This window comes from Alligator sinensis, unplaced genomic scaffold, assembly GCF_000455745.1.
Source record: "Alligator sinensis unplaced genomic scaffold, ASM45574v1 scaffold869_1, whole genome shotgun sequence".
NCBI classification, from domain to species: Eukaryota; Metazoa; Chordata; order Crocodylia; family Alligatoridae; genus Alligator; species Alligator sinensis.
In genome coordinates this window covers 1,889,322-1,903,407 of record NW_005842159.1, presented here as the reverse complement: position 1 = coordinate 1,903,407, position 14,086 = coordinate 1,889,322, and positions in this window count along the sequence as shown.

Below are 14,086 nucleotides of genomic sequence, written 5' to 3'. Positions count from 1 at the left end.
ACCCCCAACAGACTTACCAGCTCGAGGCGGCTGTGTCAGCTGCCTGTTTAGTCTATGGCCAAATCACCAAATCTTTTCCTAATCTTTTTCCAAACTGATTCAGATGCTTCAAATTGTTTTGGAGCTTTTAATTGGTCTCCTGATTCAATTCAGATTTGGAGATTTGGTCCCCGAATTAGGCTGAATCTCCTCCAAATCGAATTGGCTACCAAAACTTCTCACAGCCCTATTACCTAGCTCCATATTCCACAGTTCTTCCATACTTTGATATTGGCAGTGACTAAAAGCTGTTATATTTTGGTACCAGCAAAACAGTTTCAATTAAACTTACTGATTTCTTAGTCAGTTCTCACAGACTTAGAACTAAATCTACAAAGGAACTTAGACGTTACAATATTCAATCCTGCAGCACCCAATTTTTGTGCACTGCTGTCCTGGGGAATCCTCAGCCTGCATTAGTTGTCTAAGTTGCCTGTACAATACATGGGGACAGTTAGATAACTAAAAATGGGTTCCTCAAAAATCCACTTACTGACCCCAGGCTCTGAAATGCAATCAGTTAGAAATATTAAGAAGAAAGGTATGGTCTAAGTTTTGTATTTCAAAGCTAGTTAGTCGCTAAATCCAACTTGGGATTCTCAGTCAGGAACTCTCTTGTGAAGCAGTTAAGTATAGGAGCCAAGTCAGTTTTTTTTTCTGTAAAAAATGATGAGAAACACCCTAGCTAATAGTCCAGTAATTAAGGTTGTAATATGGGAGGTTGTCAAATCTCGGTACTGAATATTTAAAGAATTAAATATTCATTGGAATAGAAAAGAGGAAAGAGATTGACTATATAGCCTACACGGTGGGTCACTCACCTGTGATGTAAAGGAAGACAGGTCCAAAGTTCCCTATTCCAATACCTATTTAATTATTTACGCAGCACAGAACAGCTTCTACCAGATGGATTGCAACACCTGAAGGCTAGAGCATGCTCCAGGTATGCATGCTCATTAAAGCTTCAACTGGGTTAGAATGGACTGCAATCCAAGCCAGCATCTGTGGAATGCTGTAGCTATCTGTTCGCTGGGCTAAATGGAAGCCCCCATACCAGCCAGCTGATTGTTTGATTCCAAGTGCTTATACAAGCTAGAAATCAAATGTGAGAAATCAAATCACTATTAGGGAATTAGATTGGGGAAAATTCTGATGTTGCCTATACACCACTCCAAAGTCAATAAGATTTCATAGGTATAAGGGGACAGAACTTGGATTCTCATTAAGCAACAGAGATTTAAGCAACGCATAAAGGAAGACAGGATTCTGCATGAGGTTACATCTCAAGATGTAATGCATCTCAGTTGGATACAAGTACTTATGGTACAAGTGCAAAATCCTTTGTCCTACTAAGAATCCATTTTAAGTAGTGCTAGAGATGAAAGTGACATTTATAGCTAAGCAGAAAGAGGAAGATAAGAGACTCCAGATTTATAAATGAAGGCAGAAAAGAACTTGATACTGGCCTAATATATTTGTTTATATTGTTAAATTGTTTGTAGTACAGAATGGAGTTCATGGCTAGTAACATGGCAATAAGAAATGTATTCAAAGTACTGACACACAGAAGAATGTGGTTTAAAAATTGTGTTTCCCTCTGGCACCTTAGTAACATGTTATATTTAGTGTTACTGTATACCCACAAGCTACCACAAAGTTCATCCTTGGTGGATCCTGTCTCCTATAAAAAAAAACCCAGCAGCTTCTCAATACTGGGTACCAGCATGATACATGTCAAAAAGCATACTACAGAACATCTCAGTAAATAATGCATGTCAGTGTACTGGGAGACACGGCTACTTGTGTAGGAGACAAGGACACTTAAAACTGGTTAAATGTTTTACACATTTCTGAATATTTACTATACACAACCTCTGTTTTTCCTTCATAATATTTATTTGAGCATATTATGAAAAGGTCCTGGTGGATTTAATAGGGATGAAATATGCAATGGAATATAGAACTCTTTCTATAGAATTTTTAAACCAACTGATGGAACTTCAGAGTAAATTTCGCATTCACAAAGACACATTAAAATTTCAAGAGAGGGATTACATAAAAATCCATTCAATTCTATTGTTCCGTAAGGTTTTCAACTGAAGAGAGCATTCAGACCACACTGTGGTAAGAAGCTGAAATGTCTCTGTAGAAGTCTGTGGCTCCCATAGAAAGAATATGTTGCAGCCAATCTGCCCAGGATTTGCTAATCCTCCTTGCTACTCACAAATCATGCCTTTCATGTTAACGAAAATCCAAAAAAGGAGAAAGTAAATAATGGGAGAGAGATCTTTCTCACTGCAACATGGCTAACCATCTAGCCTCTTTGCAGGGTTCCTCCACCCCCATACTCTGCCCTTACCACACCAGGTGTTCCAAGGTGCAGTTCTTTAGTTAGAGGCTTTACCTTGTGCACCAGTAGAGTCTTATGAGCTCTTATAGATGGTCCAAGGCCTGCGTTACTGCCCATCCCCAATACTTGGTCTTACAACTTCACAGGTCCCCAGTTCAGGTCAGTCCTTAACTTTACTCACCCCTTGTGATTTCTGGGTAAATCACTTCTCTGATCATGCTCATGATTATTACACACTGCCAGTATTCAAGTAAGCACTGAACTTCCAGTGCCGCTTTGCTTTAACCCACAGGGCACGGACAGGGAACAATAGCCAACTTAACTCAGTCCCCTGGTTCAGCTTCCTGTGTTCTGTCTTTGTGGGAGGGAAAAAACCCATCTTCACAAAGCAGATCCCTTTAGCGGGCCCTCTGTTTCTTTTTCCCTTTTTAGGTTACGGTCACAAAACGCTGCACTCACCATGTTGGTTCCTTGCAGGTCTCCTGTGTGATGCTCTCCCACCAGATCTCACTGCAGATAAGTCTCACAGCTCACAGTTCTCCTCTGGTCAGATCATTGCCACACCTCCATGCAGCAGTACAAGCTCCTGCTGGTTTCTCCTCTCTAGGAAAACAACTTGCACAACCCCAAGGGTTTTTCCTTCTGGGTCAGCTGTCAGAGTTTATTAAGGCGGCTCCCCGTCAGCCCACTCACCCACCGGGGCCCTGGTGAGAATCAATAAGGCCATTTTTTTTTGCTCATTAAATCACTTTATTGGCTTTCTTCCCCATGCAGGTAAAAGATTCTCTTTCTCGCAGCTCATCTGCCTTTTGACCAATTGTGGCAGGGCATGACCACTGCTCTGTCACAGTCTCCAGTTCATATTTATATACTAATTTGTTAGGAATTGCTGAGAAACTTCCAAAGTAAAAAGACTGACACTGATGGGAGTTGTAAAACATAATTCAAGAGCAGCACTTAATCAGTAATTCTGAAAAAAAAGCCTCATTATCAAGATAATTCAACATATGTATTAAACAATTGTATACATTGTTTTCATGTGCCTGGACTGTCCAGCTTCAATGAACCACAGACAACAACATATTACCCTGTATTATGTTCAGGACTGGAGAACTAGTCCAGTACTTCAATAGCTGTAGTTGCTATAGAAACACCTAATCACACCAACTGATTTGAGGAGAAAGAAGAGATAAACAGACTAACAGAATAGGAATCAACCAAACTCCTCTCTTTCAGGAAAGAACCTGAAACCAATTTTATGAAGTTCTAAATGTCCTGATAATCTGTTTCCTGCACTATATTTCATTCTAACAAATCTTTACATCTATAGAACCCAGTCAGGTGTGTATAAGAAAAGTCATGAATCATAAAACTAGCGTTTTAGCTTACTTAGAGCCTATCCAAGAGCACAAGTCACACTAGAAAGCAGGACCACATAAGATGCTAACCCTTCTTTTGCAGGCCCATATAGTTTCAAGAAAATTCAGGTAATTTCTGAGTGCCTTTCTAAATTGATTTGAATCGTTTCCAGGTTTGCATCTCACTAACTTACTTTTATTTTGCCCAAGGAGCAATCATCTTTTGAGCCTCTCTCTCACAAACAAGCTAATTAGAAGTAATTTGGTGGAGATGCACATATGGGAGAGAAGAAGCAGATCCTTTCATTTTGAAAAACTTTTCTTCTAAATAGAGAATTAAAAACCCAGGAAAGAACAGAAATACAGTTTCAATGAGGAAAGCCCAAGCATCTTTCCTCTAAAACATTTAATGGACTCTCTTTCTGGAAAAGGTAGCTGCCTTCTTTATATACCAGATTCGTATATATATATATAAGGTGCAGTTCAGTGCAGTTCACAGGAACAAAATCATAAGCATTACCTAGTAGGCCTGTGCAAAGCAGCAAGTATTTGTTTTGGATTTAGTCAGTTTGCTGGACAGTGATTTGATTAGGAGGGTGTGGGATGCAGACATGGCAGCAGTGGGAGCAGGGGTTCTCCCTTGCTGCTGCTTGCCCCCTTCCACCTCAAGGGAGCTGTGCCCGCATCCTCCCCCCCACCCCCGCCCTGGCTGGGCAAGTGTTAGCAGGGCAGAGCCCCCACTCTGAGTGCTGCTGAAGCTGCATCCTGCACCCTCCCAGCCCCTTCCCTGAGTCCCATGCCCCCTGCTCCAGCTGGGAAGCTTGTCCCAGCCCCAATCCCTCCCTCCTCCACACCCCTTCCCTCACCCCTCCCCCAACCCCAACAGACTTACCAGCTCGAGGCGGCTGTGTCAGCTGCCTGTTTAGTCTATGGCCAAATCACCAAATCTTTTCCTAATCTTTTTCCAAACTGATTCAGATGCTTCAAATTGTTTTGGAGCTTTTAATTGGTCTCCTGATTCAATTCAGATTTGGAGATTTGGTCCCCGAATTAGGCTGAATCTCCTCCAAATCGAATTGGCTACCAAAACTTCTCACAGCCCTATTACCTAGCTCCATATTCCACAGTTCTTCCATACTTTACTTTTTAATGACAGAAGATAGATGGCCTTTCTGGAAGAATATTCATTTAGACTGTCACTTGAAGTGTCTCTGTTTAAAAATTAACACAAATACTTAACTTTCAAAGATGTTAGCATATCATTACTTGTCACATAAATTGTTCAGTTAGATACTTGCAGAAGGTGCATTTAAAACCTGCTGCTGAGCAACTTTCACTGTTCATGAATAAGATATAGTATCTTTCATATTTCATTACCTATATGCATGCCTTCTATAGTTATGAAAAAGAAAGTTCTATGCCCATTCCTTAGGTAAATGATCATTCTTATATTGAACAAGTCTTGAGCTATATTGATGAAACACAAACCATGCAGATCTTATTATGACTTATTCAAAGTAGTTGTTTGACTACTTCCTAAAGAAGGTTGTAAATTCAAGCCGGGGAGGGGAGGGGGGTGGAGAGGAATGACTGTTGTCTGAGTGCTAATGAACTCTAAAATTTGTAACGGTCACTCTTTCAAATGGAAGGGATTATTCAATTATCATTTTTCTGTAGTATCTTTCTTGTGTACAAAAGAGACATTTAGGGTTACTTTGTATGGGACTATGTTGGATTAATTTTAGTTTGTTCATACTAAGGTGCCTTACAACCACACAAACTTTTTTCAAGGGGAAGTATTTAATGTCTTAAATTGCATTAACTAATCCTTACCTGGACAGGAGTAACCCCATTGCACAGAGAGTTGGTTCATCTTAAACTTGGTATGGACAGCATATTAACTCACTCTAGTACAGGTGACCCTCACCATTCACGGGGGATACATTCTCATATCCCCTGCAAATGGCAAAATCTGTGAATAAGGCACTGTGTTCATGAACACAGTGCCCCAGGTGGCTGGTGGGGGGAGCACGGCTCCAGCGGTGGCAGAAGCATGGCAGCAGTGGTGGTGGGAGCATGGCGGTGGCAGTGGGAACCTGGTGGCAGCAAGTGCGGAGCTCCCAAGGAGCTCCTGTAAGTGTATAAAGTGTATTTAAAATGCAGGTTCAATATTCATGAATATTTGAAACTGCAAATGCCAGACCTGTGAATAATGAGGGTTTCCTGTAGTAGGTACTTCCAAACTCTATTACCCCAAACCCAGATAAGATAGTATACACGCATATTTTATACAGGATTCCTGATCTGGATGCAACCTCCCCATTTAAATAATGGCACACAGCTGGGTATAACCTTTTTCAGTTCCAAGAAATGATAACTTGAGTATATGCTGAATCACATAACCATTAGGAGTCAAACCTGTACTTCCACATGCATTTCTGAAGACCTCATTGACTTGATGGCCCTCTTTGGAAAGTATCACCACAATGCAGAAATGTACAGGGTATTATGAATGTTAGAGATGTGGGGGATGAATGTGAGGGAGTACCCCAGGCCAGCTGCTAGTGCTGAAACAAAGCACGGGAGTTCTTACAGAAACAAGAGGTCCTGGGAAAAGAAGAACTATGCTAATTCTCCAACTACTTATCGATTGCAGATATCCACAACATTCAAGAATGTTGTGATGAACAATTTTTTAAGAAAGCACACCAGAACAAGGATGCAAAGCAGGATATATTGTAATATATATCGGCAATACCTCACATTCAAGGATGATTGTCTTCCCTGATTGCTTTATCTATAGGTCCAAAGATGGTTGTTGCACTTTTAAGGAGATGTTGGATTTCTTCATCTTCTGCTATGCTTTCTGAGGTACGGGAACTGCTCAGTGTTCTACAGAGTTTCACTGTAAATCTGAATTACTGGAGCTGAGGACTGTTCATTAAGAGTTTTTTGATGGAGGAGCTTAGTCTTGTGAGAGCTTTGTCTAAGGATAAGAGCTTAGTCTTCTGAATATTAAACATCACCCCCATTTCTATATACCTCAGTAAAGACGCTGATGATTGCCTAAAGGTCTGCTTCCAAGTGAGCACACATTACAGTATCATCAGTATACTGAAGCTCAATGATTGAGGTCAAGGTGGTTTTGATTTTGGCTTTGAGTCAGATGAGATTAACCAGCTTACCATCCAATTGATTAGTTTAGCTCCATAGTGACTGGAAGCTCGTTGGTGGTCAGATGTAGCATCACGGTAAGGAATGTAAAGAAGCGTTCTAGTGTAGCAAAACCCCCAGATTTTCTTAAAAAACAAAACAAAACTGCATTCCCTCCCCTTCCCCAACCATTTCTGACTTTCTCTCTGCCCTCTCTATCCCTTATAAGTGATTACAAGTTCTAGGTAAGCTAAGCTAAGTTCTTATACTCCCACATTGTAATAAGTCCCCTTTTTATATTATAAATAGTGTTCTGTTATGTTTGTATTTATTTTTACTGTTTTATATTGTATTATATTGTATTCCTATCATTTGTGCATTGATTTTTATTGTTTCATATTAATATTGTATGATTCAGGCCTGTAATGTGGGTTGGCATGAGTGATGTCAAGTATCCATTTTATGTGTCAGGTTTCCATCTTGTTCTTACCTTGTCCCCTTGCCCTGTTGTGTAAGTATGTTGTAACCTATGACTCATACCTACCCCCCCCTATGTAACTTGGTTCCTGAATGAATGGGGATGAATGAGGGTGCAGTAGGTCTAAAAATAGCTCCCTCTGAATGACCGAACTATCAAAACCAGTACCTGGACCGATGACCCAGCCATTGGAACGACCCTCAAAAAGATGAGGCAACCCACCATTGTGCCAAGGCTGCACATGCTCAGTATGAACACCTGGAACCCTCTGGAACAGGACTGACATTGCCTGGACATGCCCTCCCCATAGGAGCTCAGAGGTAGTCTGCCCCATAAAATGGGGTAGTGAAGACTGACTCCTTGGGATGACCTCTCCATCTGGACCAGCACCACATCACACCACCTATCCAACCAGAGGCCCTGCCAATGACCCTCTCTAAACAATACCTACTGGACAAAGACCCCTTTTCCAGCCTGGATAGGTTGCTATTGCCCCCACCCTCTCTTCAACCAAGGACTTGGACTCTGTTTCTCTTCTGTACCTGGACTCCAACCCTTCCACTGAGTCTCTTTCTGCTGCTACTAGTGTGTGTGTGTGTGTGTGTGTGTGTGCACGTGTGTGTGTACCAATAACTTCATGGGGCTGTGTAGTGTGCTGTTTGTTTAATAAACCTGTTATTTCGAAACCCCGAGTTGGGTTTTTGTCTGTTTCCTGACTGTTTCCTCCTTGACATCACTTATCTGTCCCCAAGCTCCCAGCAGTCTGCCTCAGTTTCCAGCCCTGAGCTCCCAGGTTTCTGCCTCTCTCTCTTTCCTGGCTGTCTACTCCTTGCCACCAGGCTTTTTTCCCATTGCACCAGTGACCTCAAGAAACCCTGGGGCCACTTGACCTTAAGTAACCCCAAGCCTCAGTTCCTCAACCAGCTTCTCTCTAGTCTACTGGTTCTAATCCTGGCTCCAGCAACTTTCACTCCTTACACTTTCTCTCTCACCTTAACCTTCCCCCAAGTACATACCATACCATCCAAGTTAGGAACTCACCTGTGTGTATGTGTAGGAGGGTGATTTGTGTGTGAACTGGTATACATACACACACACACACACACACACACACAAGAAGGCCATGAACAGAGTTTTGCATTGTTCCTGGAATTTTTCCTTCAGCTAGCAATCTGTGAAAATCAGCTGGTGAGCAGTGAAGATCATGTCAGTTGTGCCTTTTGTTGTCCTAAAACTGATGACTAAAAATGATATTTAGAAATTTTCTTTTAGGAACTGGCTTGTAGATGGAGTAGATATACATTAGAACAATGATCCAGGAGAATGGCAAGGGTTAATTGGTTATCTAAAACCTGTTTGTGAACATTTTCTTTCAAGGCAGATTCCATGGCTGAGGCCAACAGACAAGTGTGCATAAACAGGCTGGGAAATTTGCACAGTGTTCCCTGAAAATCCATAATATGAGATAGACTTGCTGCATTGCCTAGGTCACAGTAAGCAGCTACAGAGCTCCTGGGATTTCTTGTTTTGGTGGATGGACTAAATTATGAGGCTGGGGCATACCCAAATTAAGACATCGGTAAATGACCAAATTAAGATGTGTGCATATTATGGGTTTGTTGAAACAAAGGAATATGCTGAAAGAATAGAACGTGGACAGTATGATGACCACAGGGAAACCAATCAAGGATACCTGGAAATGATAAGTCATCAGAGGAGAAAGAATACAAAAGGAGAAATTTCAGAGTATCAAAAGGGTACCCAAGTGGGGATCCAAAGGCTACCATGGACAGAGGGCATGCTACCAGTCCATCTCACCCACTCCACTGGGGGGAGGTGGGCCTTATCCCTTGACCTCCAAGACTGCTGATATCTGACATACAAAAAAGAAACACAGGTTAAAGCTGGCATACTGGCTAGATGTACTTTCCCTCTGTGACAGCCTTAAGACTGACAGGTATAGAATCAGATGGGCTAGTTTGTTTGTCTTGACTGCATTATTCTTATCTGCTATCACTGTGTATCAATAACATTTGCCTATTATTGAATGGAAGAAGTTGTGATCAGTCTGAGGGTTTAGGTACACCTGGAACAAGGTATCTGGGTCATAAATCCAGTGCCAACAAAAAACCACACTGAGATTCTGGGAGGATATTCTCAGCAAGTAAAAGCAAATGGTTCAGGAGGGTTCTCACAATAATCTATCCTATGGTGAAACATCAAGGTGATCCCTCTGTAATTTTCACAGTCAGAACTGTCTCCCTTCTTGAAGGCTGTCACAATTATTCTGCTTGGAAATTTTAACACAATAGTTGGAAGACCCAAACCACTGGAATGGAACCATTGGCAAGGAAGGAGTGGGAAAGGTCAACTCTAATGGCATCTTAATGCACAGAACATAGAGTCACCATCACCAACACCTTGTTCCACCAGAAAAACAGACACAAGAAATCATAGCAACACCCGCAATCTAAGCACTAATACTTGGTTGATTATGTCATTGTTTGTGCCTGGGATTGCAGAGACGTCCATATCACCTGAGCTATGCTAGGAGCTAATGATTACTGGACTGATCACTGATTCATCTGAATGGTTATGTCATTCAAACTGGCTCCCAAACAATGCCTACAGCAGAAGCAATGCTGATGAAAAGGTAAACCCTGAAGTCCCACTCAGTAGCATATGCGTAGATGCTGACTGGGAGCAATTTGCACAGGAGGTTAGGGGGAGCTGTCTTTGGCTCTGGTGTGGAGCTCGAGATCAAAGCCCAGCTTGGTGATGCTAGCTTCGGGCAATGTCCTGTGGCCAAGTGGCAGCAACACCCTGAGCTCTCCCCTCACTTTGCTTGCTGAAGGGACAGGGGAGCTCTCTGTCCTCACAGCACTGGGCCAGGGACAAAGATCTCCCTCATCCTCTCAGCCCTGCCACTGTCCATGCAGCACATGCCCCAGTAAGCTCCTGCTTGCCAGCCATGCCTGGGGGGAACACTGGTGGTGGGGGTAGGGGGAAGAAGTCAGGGGGAAGAGGACAAGGGAGCTGTCTGACACCTCCAGCTATCTGACCCCTTTGCCCTTCAACTACTATTTTTTCTTCTATGCAGCAGCAGGTGGGGGAGGGGGTGGAGAATTTAAGAAAACCCTCCAAGTCTATACCTGGAAAATTATAACATCTTTATACATTTTCCATAGATAGAATCCCACAATCCATATATGGGTTGACCTAGATTCAAGTAAATACAGTATATGAACTAGGATAAACCATGTAGTCCCCACTCTGAAAAGTGGGTTGTCAGCTAAAGGAAGTTTATTTTGAGGCCTGCCATTTGAAGGTGTATCTATAGAATAGAAAGCACAGTTCTTCCCTAAGCTAAATCCACCAAGCTGCTCAATTTCCATTACACATGCCGTACCTTATACCAATGACCATCATGATCACAAAGCTTGGAGGATTTTCGCAAAACACAGATGAATTAGGAGGTACCAGAAGAGTGAATTTATTAGTTTGACTTCCTAGTCTCATAATTCCTGTGGTATCTTAAGAGCACCTGACAGTGCATCATGAGAAAAATCCTGGAGTATAGATTCATGGACCTTATAAAGCCTTGGATGCAATGACTAAGAAGGAAATTATCTTAGCATGGTAGGGACTCACATTAGTTAACTGAGTTTATTTGCTGTACCTCTAGGGTAAACAGATTAATGCTATGTATCTCTACCATGTAGGTAAACACTTACATACCCTTCTAGCCTAAATTCTTTTTATTTTACAATTGAGCTTTCACTGAAAATATCAATGTAAATGGAATTAAAAACAGATGCTATTGATATTCCCTTGTAAATTTTCAACACAAAAGAGGCTAACAAACTGTTTAAAAACTTGCTGTAAACTAGGACCACACAGTTTGCCAAACTAAAGTTTGATGCTGAAAGCAGAAGGATGCTTTCTGTAACAGTGAAATGATCATTTATCTGCCTGATTTATCTAAATGAATATAATGTACATTCCTGGTCCACCCTGCCTATCTTATCCTTTAAATATTTATCACTCTGTTCTCCCTTAATCCCTCTCCTTTTCCATCTAAAATGCCTAGTTCGGTAGACATTGCTTATGAGAAACACATTTAACACACTATCTACACAGGTAGCTCTGCATTTTGGGGACTGAGATTGATCATCTACACCTTAGAAATGGAACATGTACAGTTTTCTTTTTTTCAAAAAGTAGTGGCGTGTTCCCGCCCCCACAGAGAATGCACAGTCAGCAGCTTGTTATTTTACCTGAACATCAGTATTAATGTTTCACACATTAAATAGAAAGTCAGAACATTTTTAAGGGAGACGACAAAGATTCTTTTTCTATAAATTGAGAGTAATATCTTGAAAGACGCTTAAACTCAGAGATCCCAGTGCTGGTGGGTCTTGTTGCTAACCTCCCTCAAGCTCCTTTCTTTCTCAGTGTCTGTGATTAATATAAATAATGCAATATAGACAGGTGCACTACACATTAAAGGAAATGTTTCTTCATGATGATATGCTTGCAGAAATGAGATAAGAAAAATGAGAAATGAAAAGGTGGAGAATAGAAATGCAGGAATAAAGTTAGTTATGGAAAGACCAAGACAAATATCCAACAAGTCTTTGGTTTATGTTAAAGACATTATACACCTGTTCCCATTAAACTCAGTGACAAAAATCCCATTGATCTTGGTGAGTGAGGATTAGATCCAAGGCACCTTAGTACCAGTGGACTCTATAATTACCTATTTACTCCAATTCAATGAATGCTTTTATAACTTGCACAGATAGACATTAGGAATGAAACCCTGGCTTTGATGAAGTCAGTGAGGGTTTTATCCGTATGAAGCTAAATGGAGCCAAATTTTATATTCTTTTTTATATTTCTTCCTTTAAAGGAAACAAAAAGTTTTAAAATAAATTCAATACACTGTTTTCTTGTTTCATTTGGTTGTAGGAAGCACTCTAAAAACATCTTATATCCAATGCCAACTAAAAAAAAACAGTAGTTGACCCAAACTGTAATAGGTTTAAGATTGAAACACATTTTTATTATATATTGGAGTGATCTTTAGTCTGGAACGGCCTATCTTTTCAATGCATCTGCTTTACACGTATCTCTTAGGGATACAATCCAGTTCCCCTAAGTAAAGCCAGAGGACTCAGACTGCATGCAGCTGGGATTTGGTGAAGTGATTTAAAAAATAAATTTAAATTGAGTATTTCAAGTACAATATGCCATGATGAATCTCAGATTATTTGTTCCTACTAGTGCTGTACCATAAGAAATATAAAAACAATAAAGGTAAAAAAAATGAAAAAAAATGACATAATTCAAAACAAAATGTCATGATTCAACATATTTTTCAAAACATATTTTTCAGAAAACCAATTTCATAGAGATGTTTTTAAAAGTTTGTTTTCATTCTACTTCCATAGCTAAATGAATTTCTAAATATTAAAACTTTCCATTAAATAGAATTTACACATTTCTAACCCAATCCAAAAGCTTATAATTATTATAGTTTTATTAAACCATTTCAAAAGCTGAAAAGACCTGCATTTCAGTTTCTACATGATCACACCTACTTTGTGGGTTTTTTTTTTAATAGACCCACACTTCTAAGTTTAAGAAAGCTATTTCCTAAGGCTATTGACAGTACTAGTTAGCAACTGGGACCATATTCTGTAAACTATTGGACACCTCCTGAGAAATGAATTGCCCTCAGTTCCCTTGTGTAGTACAGAGTACAATATTTGCTAACAACCTGCATATGTCTCCAGAGACACAGACTAAGGCTTTATAATATATACATGGGTGAATTATAGAAAATAATCAACAATATGTTAGGCTAATACAATATGATGCTAATAGAATTTACAATTATGAAAGCATTAAGTACTAAGCAAATTAGTATTATAAATAAGTAAAAAAAAATTAAAAACCTTTTTCCATTCTTTTAGGAATCTCAGAGGAAAACATGTTAAAACAATTGAATTCAACTGATAAAGCATAGTTTATACTGAACTTAAGGCCATATTCTTTAACGAATGTAACTACCCACAGATTCTAATAGATGTCTAGTGGGATTTTTAAAGCGCAAAGGGGTTTAGTCACCATAAGGATTTAAAAGATGCTACAATACATTATGAGTCACAATGGCAACACATGTAGCTGAGGTAGCTTTTAGGCCTGTGCGAATAGGCAGCTATTCAATTTGGCTTCAGATCCAGCCACTTCGGATGCCAGGGATCAGATCCGGAGCTCTGGATTGGTTTCCCGCTTCGATTCGGTCAAAGCAGCTCCAAAGCTTCGGAGCCACTTTGGAGATCTGGCCATAGGGTATAATGGGGAATCAATGTGTCCCAGGGACAGCAGGACTAGAAGGAGACCCCAGCCCAGAGCCAGAGGAAATACTCACTTCTGCTTCGCAGGAGGTGGGAGCAGGGGCGGTGTGCAGGCCGGGGAACCACCCGCACGGCTCGTCAGCCGCGCTTTCATATGGCTGGGGCGGAGTGACGTCAGAGAGAGGCGCTGCTCAGCGGAAATAAAACGCAGCCCCGAAGGGAGAGGAGGCGCGCTGCGGGAGGGCGTGAAGCCCGGGGGGAAGCCTAGGAGTGGAACCGGGCACCCGCAAGGGGCCTTTGCTGTGGGCCGAATAGGCAGCAGCAGCGCCGAGAGCAACAGAGGCTG